Genomic DNA, 22,064 nt, shown 5'->3' with positions numbered 1-22,064 from the left:
TAGCCCAGATCAGAACATGTGACCTCATGGAGCAAGGTGGAACACTGGACCAGACTTCTGGGCTCAGCAGAGCGATGGTATGCTTACAGAAAACAATCTTCCTTAAAGCCAAACAAAACAAAACAAACAAACAAAGCAAATAACACACACACACACACACACACACAATTTCAGAGATTTTGAAATCTAGCCTGCCAGTTTGGATTTACACATTAAAATTTCAGGTTAAGAATTTGGGAGATAGATCTGCAGTGAAGAGTACTGGCTGTCCTCTTTACAACCTGCCATTCCATGATGGAGGGAATGCTTTTTATTCTGTTCCGGACCTGAGTTGCACTGACGGGGATTTGGGGTATAGCTAGGTGATGCAGGGCCTCCAAGGACCTGGACTATTGGACTGTTCTCAGAAAGGCTCCACTCCGGGAGTAGCTAGATCTTACGGTGGTGTGCCTATAGGACCCAGGAGGTAACAGTAAGTCTCCTTTGTTTTCATGGACATTTCTTAACATGTGAGAAAAATTAATTTAAACAACTACTCCTGGTTATTGTTTGTATGTATGATGTACATGTCTGGGTACACACATGTTTGGTTATTGTTTGTGTGTATGATGTGTATGTCTGGGTACACACATGTTTGTTTACTGTTTGTGTGTATGATGTACATGTCCCGGTACACACATATTTGGCAGTCAGAGGACGACCCTGTGGTTTCAGTGGCCTTCTTCCATCTTTTCGTGGGTTCCAAGAATCAAACTTGTGGTCAGATGTACACAATAAATGCTTTACCAACAACACTATCTTGTTGGCCCCTGAAATTAACTTTTCACTGTGATTTGAAGTTGTTTATTTTAAAAAGTACCAAGAAATTTACATTTTTAAAGAGGCTGGGTGATCATCAGTAATACAGCTCAATGAGTCCTACCTAACTCACTGGCTATAGATACAGAAACTTAGACATATTATTTAGCCTCTTTACGCCTCATTTTCCTCATATATAATAATAACACCTTATATTAATGAATTATTATGAGCATTAAATGAACAAAGCATTCAAATTGCTTACAGTGGTACCCAAGGCATAGGAAACACTAATTGCTAGTTATAGTTGTAATTATTGGAGATAAGAAACAAAGGAAAAAGGAAGAAAAAAAGCAAAGCAAAAAGTGCAAGAGGAACCAGCAATGTGATAGAGTACATCCGATCATTTTTTTCTGATAAATATATTTATTTAGTATACACACATGAACATTCCTTCACTTTTATACTCATCTGTATAAATGAGGACAATTTTTCACAGTATTGGTACACAGATTTAATTATAAATTTTTTTTAGCAATTTGCCTCACAGTACTAATGAGCATTCAAAACACAAGTTGCACCATCTTGCTAATTGCTATTATTGTCATCGTTATGATATAGTAGGTTCAGAATTTGAGAGATGCATAGGAGGACATAATTACAGCTCCAGAGGACAGAAACAGAAGAACGAAAATCTCAGGGTTTTTAGGAAAGGATGCATTTTCCAGGTAGAGAGGAAGGGAAAAGCATTTATGGACTCCCTCTGCTTTCTCCTAAACTTGTTTTTCAAAGTCACTAGGCCCACAGTCCCTCAGCCACCAGCCTGCTTTCGAACTGTATACAAGCCAGTGCATCAGCTGGAGTTGGGCCCCAAGGCTGAGGAAACTGCAGCAGAAGCAGAGACAGCCTCCCAGCTGGGTCTCCTGGACGCACCCCCGGCCCCCCAGCTTCTCAGAGGTTAGCAGACTTATCTCCGGAGCGCAGTGTTCAACCTGCCTGGAGTGCGGGACAAGGCAGGGTCATTCTCACGTCTGAAGGACATGACCTGCCTTTCAGCCTTTCCATAGCACCCCCATCCCAAGTGTGGCATCAGTGCTAGCACCACCTGGGAACTTGCTAAAAAGTGGGTAATCACATTCGCAAAGCAAACCTACTAAATTAGAGTCTTCGTTTTAACTAGGTGGGGAGGGTTGCAAATTGAAATTAGTTTTGAGAAATGGTTTCCGACAATATTCTTTAATCCGAACCACACAAAACCACAAACTGTGGCCTCATCAAGGAGAGGCTTGAGTAGGAGGCATAGCTCAGTTGTAGAGACACCAAAGAGCATGCCCAGGGTTTTGAGTTCAATCCTCCATCTGCAGAATTACATCTTTTCACTAATTTGGAGGTATCCTAAGCAATCTGCTGATGCTCTTAATTCTGCCTCTTTCCCACCCACTATTCAAATCTCTGCTGCCAGTGAAAAGCCCCATAACTTCATGAAATTAAGATCATTTCAAATGACACTGTTCTTGCTAAACACTCCTTGGACTTGGGCCATACCATTGCATTCATTTTAGTAACTACTCATTCATTATGCATTGAATGAACCTTTTCTAAATGTTTATTATTATCAGCACTGCTGCATGGTGCACGTTGAAAATCCAGGCTTCTTCTATGCTCAGTGAGCTCACCGTCAGGATCCTGATGCCTTAACATTCTACAGGCTAGAGGTCCACAGGGGAGGTGGGAGGGACCCCATTTGACTATGCCACAGAGTGTGTGCTTATCTTTTGCTGTTGAAACTACTTAAATGAGGTAACATGGTTGAATTATATGAAAAGATTTTGTGGTACGAAACAGGGAAAAAAAAAAACAAAAGCATTTTCATTTTTATGTTAATGCTGTCTCCTGGAGTGTCTTCAGTTTTACAATACGCCAGCAATGCATCATTCTTCATTCAAGTAGCAAACAGCACCATTTAAAAAAAAAAAAAAGGCTCCTGTCTGTCCTTTTCTGGCGCTGTAATGTGAAGACATGATAGGCATCAAATAAATACTTGTTAATTGAAGACAGTATTTGGTCTGGTGTTGGGGACCAGGTTTATACACAGGCGGAAAAAGCAGTGTGCAGATGCATGTCCTTTTCTCCCGGTCTTCGTGACACAAGGAAATATTCGTGAGTTCATAGTGACATTCTGGGATCAAAAAGTTCCTCCAGGGTGCCATGGAAGCTTTTGCTTCTCTGTAGCTGATGTTTGTGTTCAGCAGAGACTGCTGGATCACAGCCAACCAAATGGGTTGGCTTGTAAAAGCTTTTACGGGTGAGCCTTTTGGAGACAAGTTTCATGGCCATTTGGTAGCAACATCTCAGCAGGAGAAATTTCTCCAACACACGCCAATGCAAATGTTTGATGAGAATGGATGAAGAAGGATAAAGGAGGTAAAATAATTAGTAAGTATACAAGACTCTTTTGTTGTTGTTGTTGTTTGTAGTGAAAATAAAACTTAACTTTCCGGTTGTTACAAGATAAGGTCTGTAGGTAACATGGCATACATCTGGTGGACAGCCATTCTTCAGAGATCACCCACAGCACAACACTGGCGTACAGTAAGGTTCCATTTTACACCTTTTGGGAGTCCCTTCCGTCAATGGGATGTGATGATGAAACACCCTAGGAAACCTCAAGACGTAAAGAGAATACTACTCACGACCAGTGTAAGCTGGAACTTTACAGGTCTAATGTCACATGAAAAGGAAACGTTATTTTGAGTCAAGAATCAGCAACTTCTTTATATTTATAATCTCTAAATTAGTACAACTTCCCTTTATCTTAGTCAGCAATCACGCAGAAGATGAGCATTCTCATGAGATGCATAATTTCCTCTTCATCTTTAAATTTCTTTGGACAGAGAAGAAAAGCTCCTGCTTCTCTTAATTGAGCAATTATTGTTTCTTAAGTGAATGTAGAGTTTGAGAATCGTGCCAAAAATCTTCCTTTCATCCAGAGAGGAAGTCTAATGCAGGCATAGTAGGGGAGGCCACATGTGACAGCACTCCAGCTGGAAGAGCCAAGACCGAAAGGGAAACTCAATCCTCACCTCTCTGCATCCCCTGGCGACTCCAAAGGCTCTTGAAGGGAATCCACTTAGGACCAATTTGCATGTCTCCTTGGGGGCTTTCAAGAACTCTCCTCTAAGAAGTTTGTTTTTCTCATTCCCTCTTTGTCCAGACCAGGATTTTCAGGGTGCTGTAGAGTGTGCTATTTGAGCATCCTTGCTAGGCTTCTATAAAGACATAAAGAAAAATCCAGTAAGAAGTGCTCATCATATCTCCTGATCTTAACGCCTGGAGTGCCTCTAACATGTTTCCTACAATGTTCTCCCAGGAGTCAAGCAAGAGAAAATAGAGTTCACATGTGAATAGTTCTGGGAAATGCCTAAACAGGGAACTTAGTGCTTTGTGGCTTAGGGTATTATTTAAGCAATGCACATTGTTTCAGGTTGTTCCTTCTACGGCGTTGAAGTCCACTTCTCTGGCTCTCCCATTTGTCAGTTTGCCAGACACTCTATGTGTCCTACATAAGAAGTCCCGCAAATATCTGAAGCCAGCATCTGCACTATCTCAACCTATAGGTTTCTCGTTTTAATTAAGCACCTGCTCTTCCTTTAGCTTCTCCTGGGATTATCTAACTTCTCAACTTTATCATTAAAGAGAATTTAACTTTTCAATAATGACATTTTGATAACCTGCTAATATGGAGCTCAATTAAATCTAAAAGTACATAAGGACAATTTTTAAATGGTCTTTTATGCTCAAGTGTTGCCTGCTTTAGTCATCTGTAATCCATAAGATGCCATCTAGAAACTGATGTTTAGACTTCAGAGTGGGGCTACAGCACGCATCTTTTTGGCTGCATCCACTAATGGAAGTTTTACTAGCCACAACTAAGTGATGATTGAAAAAGTTTGCTAAAATATGACTGCTGGCCACTGAAATAAAACATTTTAGCAGGGTACTATCATAACTTCAAGGCAAAATGCTTTTTATCTAAATCCAAAGGGTGGCAGCCTCTACAATTTCTAGGACGGTCTTAGATCACTTTGTTTCGTAAATACAATGTAAAATAAATTGTGTTAATAACTATTACTCAATATCAAATTAAACTAAAAAGTCTTCTGAATAATGGTTATAATTACCCATGCACCAAAGTTTTTCTAGTCCTCTTTAAAGTGATGCTGACTTGCATGACTATGTTGAAGGTTACAGAGTCACCCAAGTGAAGCACACGGCTTAGCACATTGTGTTGTTCCTACTTATATAAGGCACCACACTTTCTGGAACATGCCTTCAGCTTCTTCATGCTTAGCCATCTACTTGAATCTGACAGTCTGCATTTTGCATCCTGTATTAGCTTGTACTGTCTTCCTTCTCTTAAGAAATAAAGCAGGGTTCTGTGACAGGGCAATCCAAGTTGTGTTCCAATAGAAAGGCAAATAGTCCAGTAGGCTCTTCACTTGGCCTTTGAACATCCTCTCCGTCTTCTGAGTGGTGACTGGCTAGAGATAACAGAGTGGTAAAAGGAAAGAATAAAAAGGGTCAGTGATAGTCAAATAAAATAAAAATAAATGAACTGAGTGGGGAAAGTTCAAACATCACATCTTACAGCTTTAAACCTGGGGATATTCGTATGTGTGGGTGAAGGCAAGACTCCCGTTAAACTGTAAGCCGTGTTATCAGATTCATCAGGACGTGGTTGTAAATTTGACTATACATTTTAGGCTCATAGAGAAATGAGGAGGAAGCATCTGATTAAAGCGTGCGTTGCTGCTGAGGCAAGTGAATGTTGCCATAGCAATTGAGATGAAATGTGCAGGAAGTGAGATAATTAAATCTAACCCTTTAGTAGGCTTGACAGTGAACGCTTTGCCAATAGGAGCCCGTTACCCACAGCATTAAGATAAAACATGTTCCAAACACAAATTCTCCTTGCTAGCTTTTTGTTGTCCCTTCTCGAAACACATTGCTGTGGGTAGCTAATTTGAATGTTCTTTTGGAATAATCAAATGCAATTTTGACCTTGGTGGGCAACTGCTTAGAATTTCTTCTGGTTCTCTGTATCATGGGAGCAGATATCTATGAAACAGAACCAGTTCCTCCCGTCTAGTTCTTAAAAACAAAAAAACAGTGCAGGAAACCCAAAGCTGTCACATCCGAGCTGAGAATTCAATGATATCTAGAGCGTGCTGCCCTCTTCAGGAGCTTATGCCTAAAAATACTTTAAAAATAGCAGTTTAGAAATGTAAACATGAGTAGTGATATCAAGAACTTCCATTAATAATCCTGTGTGAATAAGAAACACATGCAATGCAATAATGCCTTTCTCAGTATAGGTTTTGGGGATGTGAAAAGTTTTTAGTTAACAACCCAATAAATATAAATTTCGAACTGGGTTATGAACACTAATGATTGGATACAAATTATAAGATTTTTTTAAAAAGTATTTTTATCGGGAAATTTTGTGAGTTATGACAGATTCCAAATGTCCATTAAAAAACAGAGTATCTAATAGAAATAGATGTCTTGTGAATTATAAAATGTAAAACAATAATTAAGGAAGCAAAGGTTCTAAAAATCCAAAAACATTCGAATGCAATCTTTACAATAAAGAGAAAACGTATTTATTTGTGAAGATACAAATAAGACAGACACCTATCAAATATAATCAGGATGTGGCAGAGCATATTTTCTCATATTCGGATATGTTTACATCTATTAATATAAAAAACAATTATTTCTTATTAAATGTGTTTTAGAAACTTTAAAGAACATAGTGAATTTGAGACCCAACATGTGTGGCTGGAAACAGAACTCATGGGTAAAGCACTAGCCAGGCATGCAAGGCCCTGAATTTGATCTCCAATGCTTCAGGGGCTCTGTGTGTTTGGGGGAGCTTTACAGAATGCAGATTTGCTCTAATTTTTATTTATCATGTGATATACTGAGGACTTTATGGTTAATCAATAGGAAGCAGAAAGCAATTGAAAAAAGAACATGGGACTTCAGTCGTCATTTCTCAGTTCCTACATTTTAATTTGCAGGTAGAAAAATTCCAGTTAGAAATTTCATTTATGGTTAAGCAGAAACAATGATCATTATGTTGATTTCAGAAAACTGGAATGTATCCCACGTTTTCCCTGAAAGAATTTTAAATATCTCTGTCACTTCTATATTAACTCAATTGAGCGAAATGGCAGAGTGAAAAATATATATTGACTATTTACTCTTATCCCCATAGCATTTATTTTGAGAAAATAAAGTGCTGCCTTATGCATCTGAGAATGCTTATCATCATAACCATTCAATCCCAGGCAGCCCTGTTCATGAGTCATCCCTGAGTGCTCGGCCCTGTAGCTGCATTTGCTGCTGATTGGTGGCTGATGCAGTTAATTGACAGTCAGGGCCTCCATAGGTGAAAGTATCATAAATAATAATATTTTCTTTGCTTTTCAGGTTGTTTACGATACGATGATACATTTCATCTTTCCCAGAATGGTAAGTAAAGAACTCTTCCTACATTTGAAACTCCCAAGCAAAAGCAAGCAAGAAAAAGTACACGTTCATGATGAAGGTGGACCGTTGCCCACTAACTCTAGGGAACCAGGTGTTAATTCTGTCGCCTTTAAATCCCTTGAGCATTTCAAAGTTCTCACCAAATAGTATGCAGGCTCTTTCAAGGGAAGAGAATGTGTTTCCGCCTTTGTTGAATCATAGCTGAACACAGTGTATTCAACATTTTCTTTCCTGGGGGGTTATTTTAAAATATACGCCGAGGCAGAAATAGACGTGTTTTGCATTCTGTGTGCAGAGAGTTACTATGTACCTGTGACACATGCCATGAGTTGGTGAATGAGGCCTCAGGATTTTCACTGTTACAGAAAAAAACTGATTGGAATTTATGTCTGACCAGGGCTTGGAAGCATCTGTGAATTTTAAAATGTTTGTTTTCTAAACCATATATCACAACTTCCATGAGGCAGGGTAGCTACGGCGGGATTTTATTTCAATGTGCATCTTCATTGTCTTCATGTTTTTATGACACAGCAAATCATTTGGTTTTAGTCTTGACCATAACCTCTTTACAATCGAAATAATGAACAGAGGAATCCTACTGAATAAGAAGTGGGGAAACAGTTCTCAGATACTATATACTTCAAAGTCTTCTCTGAGCATTTTGAGCATTAGCTATGAAAACAAGGAAATATTTATTGAGGAAAAATATCACTTTGAAATAGGCAAACACTGGGATGTGCGAAAAGGCACTAGATATGTGGTTGGGAGAACATGTCAGAGGGTCCACAAACTGCTGGGACTGTAACTCAATGAATACTTTCCATTCTTCATTTTCTGAACTTCCTGTGATAAATGTATATTATTTTCCTAACAGAAGAAAAACATACTTGAATAGCCAACTATTCAAATGAACATGTTTAGTAATAAATATATACACACATAATTGAAAAGCATTTCTCTATGCAAAACTTTTAGCTAGAATGACAAAATTAAGTATATATATATTTATAAAATTATGTATGCTTATATATCTCCCACCTAACTCTAGGAGGCACTAAAACATAAATGAATATGAATTAGGTAAAATACATCTTTAAAGTATCTAAAGTGATAAAAGTTATTCTTTAAAAAAAAAACATTTTCATTCTGGTACAAATGTGTGCCCTGAGTTCAGGCATAGTCTGTGATTTCACATTGGTGAGAGTGTGGTGCTTTACTTTTTCATGGTAATAATAAATGCTCTCAAGTAGGAAAGGCTGTACCAGAAGATGAAACAATTTAGTCCACTGGATTAGCAGACCAGCATTCAACAACAATCAGTTCCACCTACGACCCGCTGTGCAATGTTTCCATGTGGAAACCATTGTCAGGTTGGAGGTTTGCTAGAATACCTTGGTTCTATGACAAGCCTTCGTAAGGAATAAGAGTCAAAGACCATGGACATCTTTGCAATTTTATTTTTCTTGAGGATCAAGCCTAGGTCATCCTGTACACCAAGCAAGTACATCGTTAGCCCCAGGAGCCCTTGTGTGAAAACCTATTTACCATAGTAGATGAAAAGAACATGCAGTATCAAAAATAACTCCTGAATTTGAGAGGCCCTTAGTGCCGCAGAAATACCATTAGCAACTCACTGTCTTGCAGTAAGTCACACAAGTGTGAAAATATTTTGGGGGTTGGAAAGTTCTGGTTGGACATGGTGGCATCTATCCATAATCCTAGCACTTCGGAGGCTGAGGCAAGAGGATTAAAAAAGTTAAAAAATGTAAGAAAGCATTGATAACCAGCCAGCTGGTTGATTAGGTCTGAGAGTCTGAAAAAAAGGCAACAATAAACACACTTCTTGCCATTTCTATTAAAATTGTGTTCACCGAATCTTTTCCATTATAGATCTCTGGGGATTTGGTTTCACACAAGTCATTGTTTCATGTCACAGGAAAAAGTAGTTTTCTCAGTTAGCAAAACAGTATAATTGATGGGTTATCTCTGTGTACTGATAACTGCCATTAGACTATCATATTTTGTTTTTAAACTCTTGTTTTAAATGTGGTCAGCTAGGATAGCTGTTAAGAGTCATTGCTTTTTTTTTTTTTTTTTTTTTTTTTTTTTTGTTTTGGTTTTGGTTTTTCAAGACAGGGTTTCTCTACATGGCCGTGGCTGTCGTGGAACTCATTCTGTAGACCAGCCTGGCCTCAAACTCTGAGATCCGCCTGCCTCTGCCTCCCAAGTGCTGGGATTAAAAGTGTGTGCCCCGCTGCCCAGCTGTTACCCATTGCTTTTGAAGTCAGGCTGGCTGAACACCTGGCTGTTGTAACTTGCACATGCTCTGTCCTAAATTACTGGAATAGTTTATAATCACTTTACAGTTGCTCAGATACAGGAACAACCTGTTAAATCTGCACAAATGCATTGCTAGTCTGCTAGCAGCTGCAGCATATAGTTCACAGAGCTCAAAGACTTCTGTACTTGGAACATAAAAATACTAATTAGTTAACGGGGGGGGGGGCGGGTTGGCAAAATGGTTCAGCAGATAAAAGAACTCTCCTGTCTAGCCTGGTGACAGATTTCTATCCACAGAATCTATCCACAGAACCAGTGGTAGAACAAGTGTACAAACCGCCACAATTGTCCACTGATGTCCACACACAATGATACATGAACCCCTGTAATTTGTTACCATAGAAACACACACAGTTTACCAGCCAGTATCGGGGTGAGAAACAAACAACCAAGGAATGATAATGACCTCTGACACCCTGACATCCTTTCTGTGTTGTTCAATAATATTCCCTTAATCTTCACCTTCAATCACAGATGGACATTCTCTGGAACCCCCACCCTCTTTTCTCTTTCTTACTTTTCCAAAGCAATATTATCATTTGCTGTTCTCCCAAAATATCTTTATTCTATGTGTTTACACCTCAACATACTTCATTGCTCATTTTGCACATTTTGCAATGTGAGTGAACACATATTGATCTGTAATTATTTTACACAACAATTAATTTTTCATCCTCTATGCCACATAACCATGTACACTGTCATATATTAATCCATGTATATTCTGTGTATTTGCACATTTCCAGTGTTTCACTTTTGTGTTTTAGTATCATATATAGTCATTTCATGAACAATCTAAAACGCATGTATCTAAGTGGATATATGCAAAAATCTCTCTAGGACGATGGTTCTAATGCTGCGATGATTTTTTTTCCCCGCCCAGAGACTATTTGGTGATACACACAGCATTCTTTGCCTGTTACACTGGGGTATGCTAATAGATATCCAGGAACATGAAATATCCCTAAGAGACAGTGCTAAAAGAAAGGCATAGTAGAGTCCTGACAACAAAGCCACCTTGACGAAAGGTCACTACTGTGACACGAAGAGACCCTGCTCTGTAATAGCTACTCAGAATGAAACTGCCAGCTCTCTGGGTACAGGGATTCTAACATCGTTCTCGGCCTCATGACTGCCATGTAGGTGTGAAGGTCCAGCTCCTCCCAGAAGCAGAGTGTACTAGTGTTGGGACCCCAGTGAGCACATAACATTGTCAGGTGGTTTAAGATAGATTTTATGAAATTGCTGATTAGATAATGAAAATTCTTCATGATTTTAATTTTCTATCCCCGGGGCTGGAGAGATGGCTCAGAGGTTAAGAGCATTGTCTGCTCTTCCAAAGGTCCTGAGTTCCATTCCCAGCAACCACATGGTGGCTCACAACCATCTGTAATGGGGTCTGGTGCCCTCTTCTGCCTGCAGGCATACACACAGACAGAGTATTGTATACATAATAAATAAATAAATAAATTTCTAGCCCTTGATTACTGAGGCAGTTGTCTTTTTGTCTTACAGGCAACAGGGTTTCTTGTTTTTCTTTTAAACATGAATGGTCCTCAACTGATTGATTTGTAGGCAATGTAAGCACTAATCTGTTATTTATTTTAGTCAAGAGACAAACTTTTTTTTTTTTACTTTCTTGAGGTTTATAATTCTTTTATTTTTACGCTGCATGCATTCCTTTTCTACTTCCACCTTGGACTTTGGGTTTCAGAAAATGCTCCTCTGTCCTCTAAGTGTTTTAACATTTTGCTTTTTGTTTCTGAGGATCTAATCCATTTAAAGTCAACTTTCATGTCTGAGGTCTAAATACATTTTGGAAAAAAAAGGAAATTATGGTCTTCGTGCTGTGTTCGGAATAGTTTGTTCTTTTTCCCGATGATTTGTCAAAGCTATCCTTGCGTAAATCAAATGTCCACACATTTTCCATCTAACATTTGGTTCCCTATTTGGTACTGTTGGTCAATTTGCCTGTTCCTCAGCCAATGTCACACTGCTAAGTTACTGTAGCTTTATAATAGCCTTTGAGCTCTCTAGTGAGTAGTGTGTCTCTTTTTCAGGGTTCCTTTTGCTATTGTCTCTCTCTCTTTTAATTTATTTAGCTTTATTTTATGTGTATTCATCTGAGGGTTCCAGATCTCTCCCCCTCCCTTTTTCCCTCCCTCCCTCCCTTCCTCCCTTCCTTCCTTCCTCCCTCCCTCCCTCCTCCTCCTTCCCTTTCTCTGTCTCTGTCTCTCTCTGTCTCTCTCTCTCTCTCTCTCTCTCAATTTATTTAACTTTATGTGCATTGGCCTGAAGGTGTAACTGGAGTTCCAGACAGTTGTGAGCTGCCATGTAAGGGCTGAGCATTTAACTCAGGTCCTCTGGAAAAGCAGCCAGTGCTCTTAACCACTGAGCCATCTCTCCGGCTCCCTGTCTTTTTCTCTTATAAACAAACTTTAGAAAGAGCTTGTCTCTATCTTTTATAGACACAAAAACAGATTGAGAAAGACAAGACTGCTCAGTAGAAAAAGGGACTGTCTCCTAAGCCTGGCAGTACAAATCCATTCCTAGGACCCACATAGAAAGGAGAAAACCAGTTCTCAGAAGTTGTCTTCTGATCAACACATGTGTACACACACACACACACACACACACACACACACACACACACACAGAGAGAGAGAGAGAGAGAGAGGTTGGATTAAAAAATCAATTGGATGGGAACGGTAGAATCTACAGTTTAAAATGAAGGAAAATAATTCTTATAGGATCTGTATTGCTCCAATCTACCCACATGCCCTTTTCCCCATGTATGTGGCTTCCTGTTGACCCCTCTTCCCTCCTTTGCTTGCCCCCTTCACCTCCCCTTTCTTTCCTACCTTCCTCTCCACCCTTCCTTGCTTCTTTCTTTGTTAAGGGCTCGTTCTAGAGCCATACGAAAACTCATGATCATCCTGATTCCAGCAACCATGATGCTGAAGTTATAGACAACTGCTACCATGCCCAAGCATGTTTTTTCAGAAAGGTTTTATTTTTATGTCTATCTATTAAACTTATTTCTACTACCTTACAACTATTTTCCAACTACATATTTCAGATTCTTTACTCTTTTGAGATGATAGTTTCTAATGTTTTCTTCTTAGCATTCAAATGTAACTTTCTAATAATTTGCATCTACTAAACCTGTTTTCATTAATTTTTATAACTTCTCTCTATTTCCTCTGGAATTCACCATATAAAGAAGCTTATCTTCTGTTCAGTTTGTCTCAGTCTCTACGGATGCCCCCTTTCCGTGATGTTCTGTTAGCCACTATTCCTGCATTGTGTTGGGACAGTAAATACCACATCTGTCTGGAATGACTTTTAAAGAAAAGGCTGCAGACATTTCACCATTAAGTCAGAGGTGCTTTGTACACACCTTACATCGAGTTAGGACAGTTTCCGTTTTCTTTTACTGACTTTAATTTTTCATGTTTCATGAATGTTGTATTTATCTTCTCATTTAGAGGCTAATTTTTCTCTGCAAAGTTCGCTGAGTACTGAAACACCTTTACCTTTGCAGACGTGGAGTGGGCTAAATATGGCTTGCTGTGTTGGGGAGAACAGCAATGACCATCAACAGGAAACTCGATCCCCAGAAGGGGCACAAACAGCATCTTGAGTTTTTTGTTTGTTTGTTTGTTTTGAGACAGGGTTTCTCTATAGCTTTGGAGCCTGGCCTGGAATTAGCTCTTGTAGACCAGGGTGACCTTGAACTCGTAGAGATTCCTCTGCCTCTGGCTCCTGAGTGCTGGGATTAAAGGTGTGCACCACCACTGCCCAACAATGCAAGTTTAATTTTAAATGAAAAGTTTAATTAAGAGTTTTAATGCAAGACTTCGAAGCCCAGGAAACCAAGCTCAGTGGCCCACACTGTCTGTCCAGAGTGTCCATGACCTTAAGCTATAGTCCCAAGCTGGGAGGGGGAAATATATAGTTCAAATATATCCCAACATTGTACCTTTTTGAATCAAAAGGAAGTCCACTCTGGGTGGGGTGTAGTGGCACATAGACCTGAGATTCCAGTGTTCAGGAGACTGAATTAGGATAGTTCTAGACAAATGGATGCCTCCATAGCAAAACCCTGTATCAACAAACAAAAACATAGCTAAAGCACTATTTTTTTCTATTTAGATTACCAAGAAACTAATATATTACATTAACAATAGTGGGGCTTAGGATGTGTCTGCTTTGTAGGTAGAGTGCTTGTCTCACATGCACAGAGCTCCAGGTATGATCCCTAGCACCCCATGAACTGGGTATGGCATTATAGGCTTGTAACACCAGCACACTAGTAATGGAAAGAGGAGGATGGTAAACCAGTCATCCTTGGATGCATAGTGGATTCCAGGGTAGCCCTATCTCAAAAAAGAAGACAGAAGAAAAGGAGGAGGAGGAAGAAAAGGAGGACGAGGACGAGGACGAGGGGGAGACAACAATGTCAACCCAGGAAACTGTGAATTGATGACTATTGTACTGTTATATAGAAACTTTCCTTATACATCTTGTTTTCTACAGAGAAACCATTTATAGGAATAGGAATGCTTTAAGGCAGAAATATATCAAGATGGTTCAAAACTACTTGTTTGTGTAAAGTATGGTTTCATTTGGAAACTCAAGGATAAGCAAATACTTTTATACTTCTGCTTCTGGAACTTCCCAGGGAGGAGTTTCACTCCTGTTTGACTAGCCCTGACTACCCTTCTACATGAATAGCTGGTTAATGCTGAGCCACTTATAGCTGGTCTTTGTAAGGTTTGAATCTGGAAATATGGGGCAGACTCAGGAAATGGGAGACTGTATTAGTTGGCAGATCCAAGAGCAGGCAGATTCTGAGCCTTAATCCCAGTTATTCAAGTTTTCATAGATCTACAAACTGGCTAACTGCTTTTGCAGAAGCTGGGCGGAATGGAGTCTCTGTAACTTGCAGTGATCGTGATAGCTGCATTCACATGAACGAAAGCCAATCCTGAGATGGACTTCCTCAGTGCTGCTGTCTTCCATGTAGTGGCTCACAACAACCTGTTCCAGGGGATCCTATGCTCTCTATAGTCTCCATGGATCTGCACTCACAGGATACACACATGTACCTGTATACATAACATTCATGCACTTAAAGATATAAAAATATTTAAAAGAAGAGTAAATGAAAGTGTGTGCCTACCATGGCTTTAGTTCAATCCCAAGAGTAATAAAAATAAATTGACAGACAGACAGACAGACAGACAGACAGACAGACAGACAGACAGATAGATAGATAGATAGATAGATAGATAGGCAGGCAGACAGACAGATAGATAAGAACTGAAGACAGACACACAAAAAAGAAGACAGAACACACAAGGAAAAGGCTACCTAAAAGCTAAGGAAGAAAGGAGCCTCTGGAGAACCAGCAAAGCTACCATTTTTACTTAGGACTTCTAACCTTAAAAACTAGGAGAGGATAAGTGGCTACTGTTTAGACTATGGTCTGTAGCTTGTGAAAAGGAAAAGGTTATCTGTGGAGTATTCAGCAGTCAATCTTCTGGCCATGTCAACCCTTGCTAAGAATTATCTTCCCAAGGTCCTCTTTCTCCTCCCCTTTAGAGATGATTGCCTTAGTTTAGGCTTTATTTTTCATGCCTGCAGTATTCTAGTAAGCTTCAGCATTTCTTCATTCTGATAAAAGCATTCATAATTTTCTAGCAAACTTCCTGGATCATGAGCTGCTTGGCAGCAAAAATCAGTTTTGCACCCTTTACCCAGCTGCAGTCTGTTGTCTACAGTTCCCAACTAGTGTCGTGCATCAAAACTTTGGAGTAATTGATTGGCTGATGTTGAGATAGGTTCTCATTTATCCCAGGCTGGCCTGGGACTTGATTTGTCATCAAAGGTGACCTTAAACTCTGACCTCCTGCCTCTGCCTTAAGTGCTGGAATTACAGGCATTCAAAAGCTGTGATACTTGATTTAATAAGATGAGGAATAGGTCTTAGTATTTACTTAAGATAGAAGAGCAGCATTCTAGAAAAGACTAATAAATAATACAATCATAAGAGATAAACTCAACTTCATTCTGTCTAAAATCAAAAGCAGTCCTGTTGGCCACCCTTAGATTTGAGAACAAAAGCTTGTTTTACCTATCTGTCAAACTGATTAAGTCATTAGTATTTGCTTGTGCCTGGTATTTTAAGTGTTCTATAATTTAGAAATTTTTTTTTTAAAAAAAGCAGGCATCTTTCTTGTGTCTATAGAGCTTCCGACTAAGATAATAGAAATACTAGTTTTGTTTTGTTTTTTAAAGTGGGGCTCCGTGGTTGAGTGTTTGCCTAGCATTTGTGAGACTCTGGGCTCAGTATCCATAATAATACAAATTATTATGTTTATCAGGTGATCCACTTTAAAACTAAGAAGGTGGGGTGGCATGTGCAGGAGCCTGCAGAGAGGCAAAGGCAGAGCCCAGGAATCAAGGTCACGCCCAAATGTCAGTTTCTAGAGGGACAATTTGCACTCAGATCTTAGTAGCGAGAAGCTCCCTGGGACTTGGATGAGCAAGTGAAGATGGTGGCTTTCAGTCTACTCTTGGCTGTCCCTGAAACCTGTGCTAGAGAAGTGAAGAATTGCCTGTGCTGCGCTCTCCCTCTTCTGAGTGTCTCTTGTGTTCAGTGGAGAAATATCTTACTAAATCTATTTGCAGTCTGAAAGGTCTCCAAACAAAATGAAATATTCACCAATTACTCTTTGGCTTACTTTTCCCTGGCCCATATTTTGAACATTCCAAACTTTATAAATTATTATGTGGGCTGAATCGACTGATGGGGCAGTGCTTCCAGACTTTTGTCGGCATCTTCTGCGAAAGGAACTCACCGTTTATGTTACCAAGATTTGCCTCTTACCTTGCGTGCATGAAGCCCCGCTTCTATCCCCAGCATTTCCTAAAGGGAGTGTGGCACACGCCTGTACCCCAGCACTCAGCGTGTGAAACAGGAAGGTAAAAATGTCTAGGCTATCTTTGGCTGTATAGCAAGCATAAGGCGAGCATGGGTTACAAGAGGCCCTATCTCAAAAAATAAAGTATTAAAAAAATCAACTCTTTAAAAAATTTGAACTACAAGTGGTTTTTATGATGAAAAAGTCTTATAATGCTCTTACGTATATTAATTCAATTTTGGGGGGAGTATTTAAAATAAAGTTAATTCCTCTTTGATATAGTAATTGGTTTTTTTTTAATTCAAAAAATGTAGGTGTGATTTTTTACAAATTCAAGATAAGCTTAGTAAAGATTCATGAAATTAAAAGGAATAGACAAGAAAAAAGGTTTTTCCCAGTACCTAAGTATAACTGTTGTTAAAACTTTGATATGTCTATTCCCTGTCCTTTTTTTGTGGCATATTATTTTGACTATTTCTCATAATTTTATTATATATATATATATATCACAAATACACACATATATACTTAATGTCTAGGGCCTATGTAATAACTAGTTAGTTTGCACAATGGGGAAAATGTGATTTACAGATTGCATAGGCAGTGGGTTCAAATTTAATTTTTATGTCTGTTAGCATCTTTTGTTTGTTTGTTTGTTTTTGTTTTTCAACACTGGGTTACTTTGTAGCTTTGGAAACTATCCTGGAACTCTCTCTGTAGTTCAGGCTGGCCTTGATCTCACAGAGATCTACCTGCCTCTGCTTCCTGAGTGTTGGGATAAAAGGCCCCGCCTCTGTTAGCATTCATCATCTGGAATCTCTTGGTTCTTGTTTCGTATTCTTTTTTTTTTTTTTTTTTTTGGTTTTTCGAGACAGGGTTTCTCTGTAGCTTTGGAGCCTGTCCTGGAGCTAGCTCTTGTAGACCAGGCTGGTCTCGAACTCACAGAGATTCTCCTGCCTCTGCCTCCTGAGTGCTGGGATTAAAGGCGTGCGCCACCACCGCCCGGCTTGTTTCGTATTCTTGAATATAGAAATAATTCTGAACCCACTCCCCAGGGCTGTTGTTAGCATTAATTAATACAAAATGGTTAATAGAGCATCTAGAATATAGTAAATACTCAATTGTGGTTAAAATCATTTCACTATTGACATAAAAATGGCAAAGTGTAACTGTTTTTCAGGTTAAAAATTCCAAACTCTTCCAGTTTTTCCCCCCATAGGAGGTAGTTCAATCTCTTTATCATTCTGTCTCCTGAATCCTGGAGTTTTTCAGTCTTCACTGGTAACTTTAAATGCTACTCCCAGAGCTGAGCATGGTAGTCTAATCGGCAGAAAACGGAGTTGGACTAACGACGACGACACCCTCCATTACTTTATGAACGCTCTAAATTTATCTCAGTCTCAACTACTTCTGTTTTGTTGTTGCATGCAACCATCACACCAGTGGCTCACTGCCAGGTGAGGCTCCTTTTTGTGCCCCCAGGAGGATTGTTGCTAAGTCACACAGCCTTCAAACCAAATTTAGGCAGTTGGTGTTTTAGTCCCAAGGCAGGCCCACACAATTACTCTAACCAAATTATATATTATTAAATTTTATGCATCTTTCAGTTGAGAACATTTACATCCTGATTTTATAATCTAGTGCACCACCTTCTTTTTTCTCATGTAACCCATCTGTGACAGGCATGCCTCTGCATGCTTTATCTCCGTCCCTGACGACATGTTCACATATTCACATGTTTGACATGTTCACATGTTCACATTGTGACAGGCGTGCCTCCTCATGCTTTATCTCCGTCCCTGACGACATGTTCACATCAGACGAAGTGAAGGACAGAGGCCTCACTTCGCTGGAGTCTTCTCCAGGTGGACACAGGTTCCTTAGCATGGAGACTGGGTGCAATTGCTCAACTAGTTATAAAAACACACTAGGAAACTATCCCTAAACCTGAACTTTTCTCTCACGAGGTTAGAAAGACTACAAATGCCTTGCCAAAATCTACATGTCTCCACCTATCACAAAGAAAAATTGTTTACTAACTCATGTAGGAAATGATATATAAAATAAAAAATAGATTATTCTTTTTTAGTGCAATTGTTTTTCCTAGTAATATTTTTAATGATCACAAAGGCTCATATGTTTATAAATGTAATTCAACTATTCTCCCTTAAACAACACTGCTGTCACAAATCCAAATTCTCAGGCTCTGCCTTTTTTCTCTTTTAACATAAGGAATATTCTTTCTTATGCCTCCTGACAATCCAGATTTGATAAAGGGAACAATGAAAGCTTCCACCCCATCATTTAGAAGGTATCTGGCAATGATTCACAGGTATCAAGACCTTGTGCAGTCTAGATACAAGGAGGAGGTGGTCCTGCCTCAAAGGTGGTGTGACAGTCTTTGTTGACTCCTTGTGGGAGGCCTTACCCTCTCTGAGAAGCGGATGGTGGGAGGGGGAAATGTATGAAGAGCTGGAGGAGGGGAGAGAGAACTGAGATTGGGATGTAAAATAAGAAAACAAATTAATTTTTTTAAGAGAGAGACATGATAACAGCTAGGCCAGGCATAGCATAAATTCTGTGCTGAGTGTTGTCCCTGACTCTCTTGGTTCACATGCTAGCTGTGAACTTCTGTAGTTGAATGCTTATGGGGAAGTAATTTAGTCATAATGCAAGAGTCATGAGGTTAGTACGGTAATTAGAGCACATAAGTACTTACTTTTGATACTTGCTCTCATGTCAAGAATGTTCTCTATTGTCTATGTTCTCGGTGTTTTCATATATTTCTCTTTTCAGAAAGCTTGCCGAGCGATCTTGACTCTGTTCACTCATTGAACAATTGTGCTCATGTTTATTGAGTAGCACTTGGTACATGCAAGGCCCTACATGTGCACCAGGGAAAACAGCAAAGTCCCTTTGCTTGTGGAGCTTACACTCCCATGCAGAAGGAAAAAATTTCAGTGTGTAAAATAGCAGCACCAGCAATTATGAGGCTGAAAGTCAAAGGGCAAAAGATGTCAGGGAGAACTGTTTCCCAGGCGGTGCTCTACGTCCTCTAAGATGTCAGGGAGAACTGTTTCCCAGGTGGTGCTCTAAGTCCTCTAAGATGTCAGGGAGGACTGTTTCCCAGGCAGTGCTCTATGTCCTCTAAGAGGACGTAGAGCTAAGATAAGAATGAACCAAAGGTGAAGAAGCGTTAAAGAATGGAAACCCTTTCTTTCTTTCTTTCTTTCTTTCTTTCTTTCTTTCTTTCTTTCTTTCTTTCCTTCCTTCCTTCCTTTCTTTCTTTCTCATGAATGAATCTATCTTCAACTTCAAAATCTGCGCTTGTTCCTTTGTGGCTGTTCTCCCTGATTCCATGTCATAGGACGGCATTCTTTTTTTTTTTTTAAATTATTTATTTATTTATTATGTATATAATATTCTGTGTATATGCCTGCAGGCCAGAAGAGGGCACCAGACCTCATTACAGATGGTTGTGAGCCACCATGTGGTTGCTGGGAATTGAACTCAGGACCTTTGGAAGAGCAGGCAATGATCTTAGCCTCTGAGCCATCTCTCCAGCCCCCGAGGACGGCATTCTTGCCTCTTTCCAGCATCTTCCAGAAGCCCTCAGCTCATGTCTTGCCGAGTGTTTATAGGTCCACACTACCCTCATCCACTCCCTCTTCCTCATATGTTCCCCTCTTACAAATGCTGCTTGAGATTCAGAGCCTGTCAGCGAGTCCCCGTGTGGCAAGCTGGCTTTTGGTTTCCTCCCCGTTTTCCTGCTCATTAGAACCATTTGTGTTTGCATAGGCAGAACACTGTTTAAATCAAACTCGGAGACCGCATGGCTGCTTTCCCCCAAGGTTCCAATCATTTCCATTTTACCTACTGGTTTCTGTCAGAACTGGGTCCTGAGTAAGACTCTCCTGAATGCTTACTCTGCCTTCTGGGAAATGAAATTATCAGCAAGGCTGGTCAAGAAATTGTCAGTGCTTTGCTTTCCAAGGAACTCAAGTTTCTGCAGATACCTGGAGACTGAAATCCCCAATGCCAAGATGTGCTGCTGCTCTGTCAAGTTTGTGGTCTGTAGGAGAAAAGAATCGCAACTCTCCTGGCCAGAAAGTCTACAGTGCAGTCCCAAATTCCTATCGTGTCTGGGCTTGTCATGTACATTCACCTAGAATTTTCTCCAGTGTCTCTCCAGCCACGGGTCATTAGACTCAGAGTTTCCAACTAGCAAGGCCTATTCACCAACCTTCCTATCTGTTTGGCCTGATTATAATTAAAATAGAAGTCTAAAAATCAATTAATATTTATCCTATGTTGTAAAGTGTTTGCCAACAAGGAGGAGGTCCTGAGTCTGCTCGTTTTAACCTATGCAATAGTAGGCGGAGGCAGAAAGCAGCTTCTTTATTAACCAATGGTATTCACAGTTTACAGAGGAAACTCTGTAATTCTACATCATGCAACAGAGTCAGGGATGGTGCCAGGCGCTCATTTCCAGTGCTGGGGAGGCTGGGACGGGCAGATAGAGCCCCGGGGCTTGCTGGGTGTTGGGATATTATTGATAAGTCTGAGGTCAGAGAAACACCCTGTTTCAACAAACGAGGTAAAACTTGACATTGATCTCTGGTATCCACATACAAACATGAACATACACACCTACAAATTAAGTTGTGTATGAGACCAAACCATATAACCAGGAAATCAAGATGTTTCCTTTTAGCCTTGATATTGACAGGGCAACCTTGAAACAATAGGAAGTACTGGGATGGAGGGTTGCCTCTGAGGCTGACCAAGCCACACCCTGGGCTGAGAGCCCTCTGACAAGGTGCTGAGGTGTCATCTCCCAACTGAAAAGCCTTTGGGAAGGAAAGATCTGGAACCTCTGTTTTTACAGATGAGAAAATTGTAGCCAGAAAAGGTTAATTGACTTGCCGAAGGTCTCATACACAGCTCGTTGGGGACAACACCACAGTTCACTCCAACTGTAAGACAGCACCCCACCCTCCTCTTGGGCCGGTAAATTTCATCCACACCGTATTATTCTCTATGAACAGCCTAGAGGGTTGTTTCCACTTCAGCAGCGTGGAAATTGTCCCTCACAAGGCCTGAGAAAACCGACAGAGAGAATAGGCGTGTGGGGGGGTGCATTATGATGCTGATCGTTTTAATAGTTTAACCTCTAGGTTTCTGTGGAGCTTTTCCTGTTCATTGAAGTGATTTGCATTTTAAATTCTACTCTCTGTATTGAAACATGTTTAACCTCTTTCAGATTCACAACAAATTGCAGGCTGCATCCTCTAGGTTTTGGCAATTCCTGAAACCAGGTGTTATTTTAGTTCTCTTTGCATTTCTCAGGGGATGCACAGCAATGCGTCTTCCTTTCAGACTTTGCTTTTCTCATCTGTTAAGGGGACGATCATCCCTTTCTCTCACAGGCATGAAAACCTA

General features: G+C 40.0%; 1 protein-coding gene across 1 annotated transcript in view; it reads left to right on the top strand.

Annotated features, from left to right (window-relative positions):
* Positions 1 to 22,064, top strand: part of Adgrl2 (adhesion G protein-coupled receptor L2) — a 259,124-nt gene that overhangs the window by 41,155 nt on the left and 195,905 nt on the right. Inside the window, exon 2 of the mRNA XM_038311606.1 lies at positions 7,294 to 7,335. The gene's annotated coding sequence lies outside the window, so the exon portion shown is untranslated. The remainder of the gene's footprint in view (positions 1 to 7,293; positions 7,336 to 22,064) is intronic.

Source organism: Arvicola amphibius, chromosome 14, assembly GCF_903992535.2.
Source record: "Arvicola amphibius chromosome 14, mArvAmp1.2, whole genome shotgun sequence".
NCBI lineage: Eukaryota > Metazoa > Chordata > Mammalia > Rodentia > Cricetidae > Arvicola > Arvicola amphibius.
The sequence above is the reverse complement of the archived record's forward strand: the minus strand, read 5'-3'. Positions and strand labels throughout refer to the sequence as shown.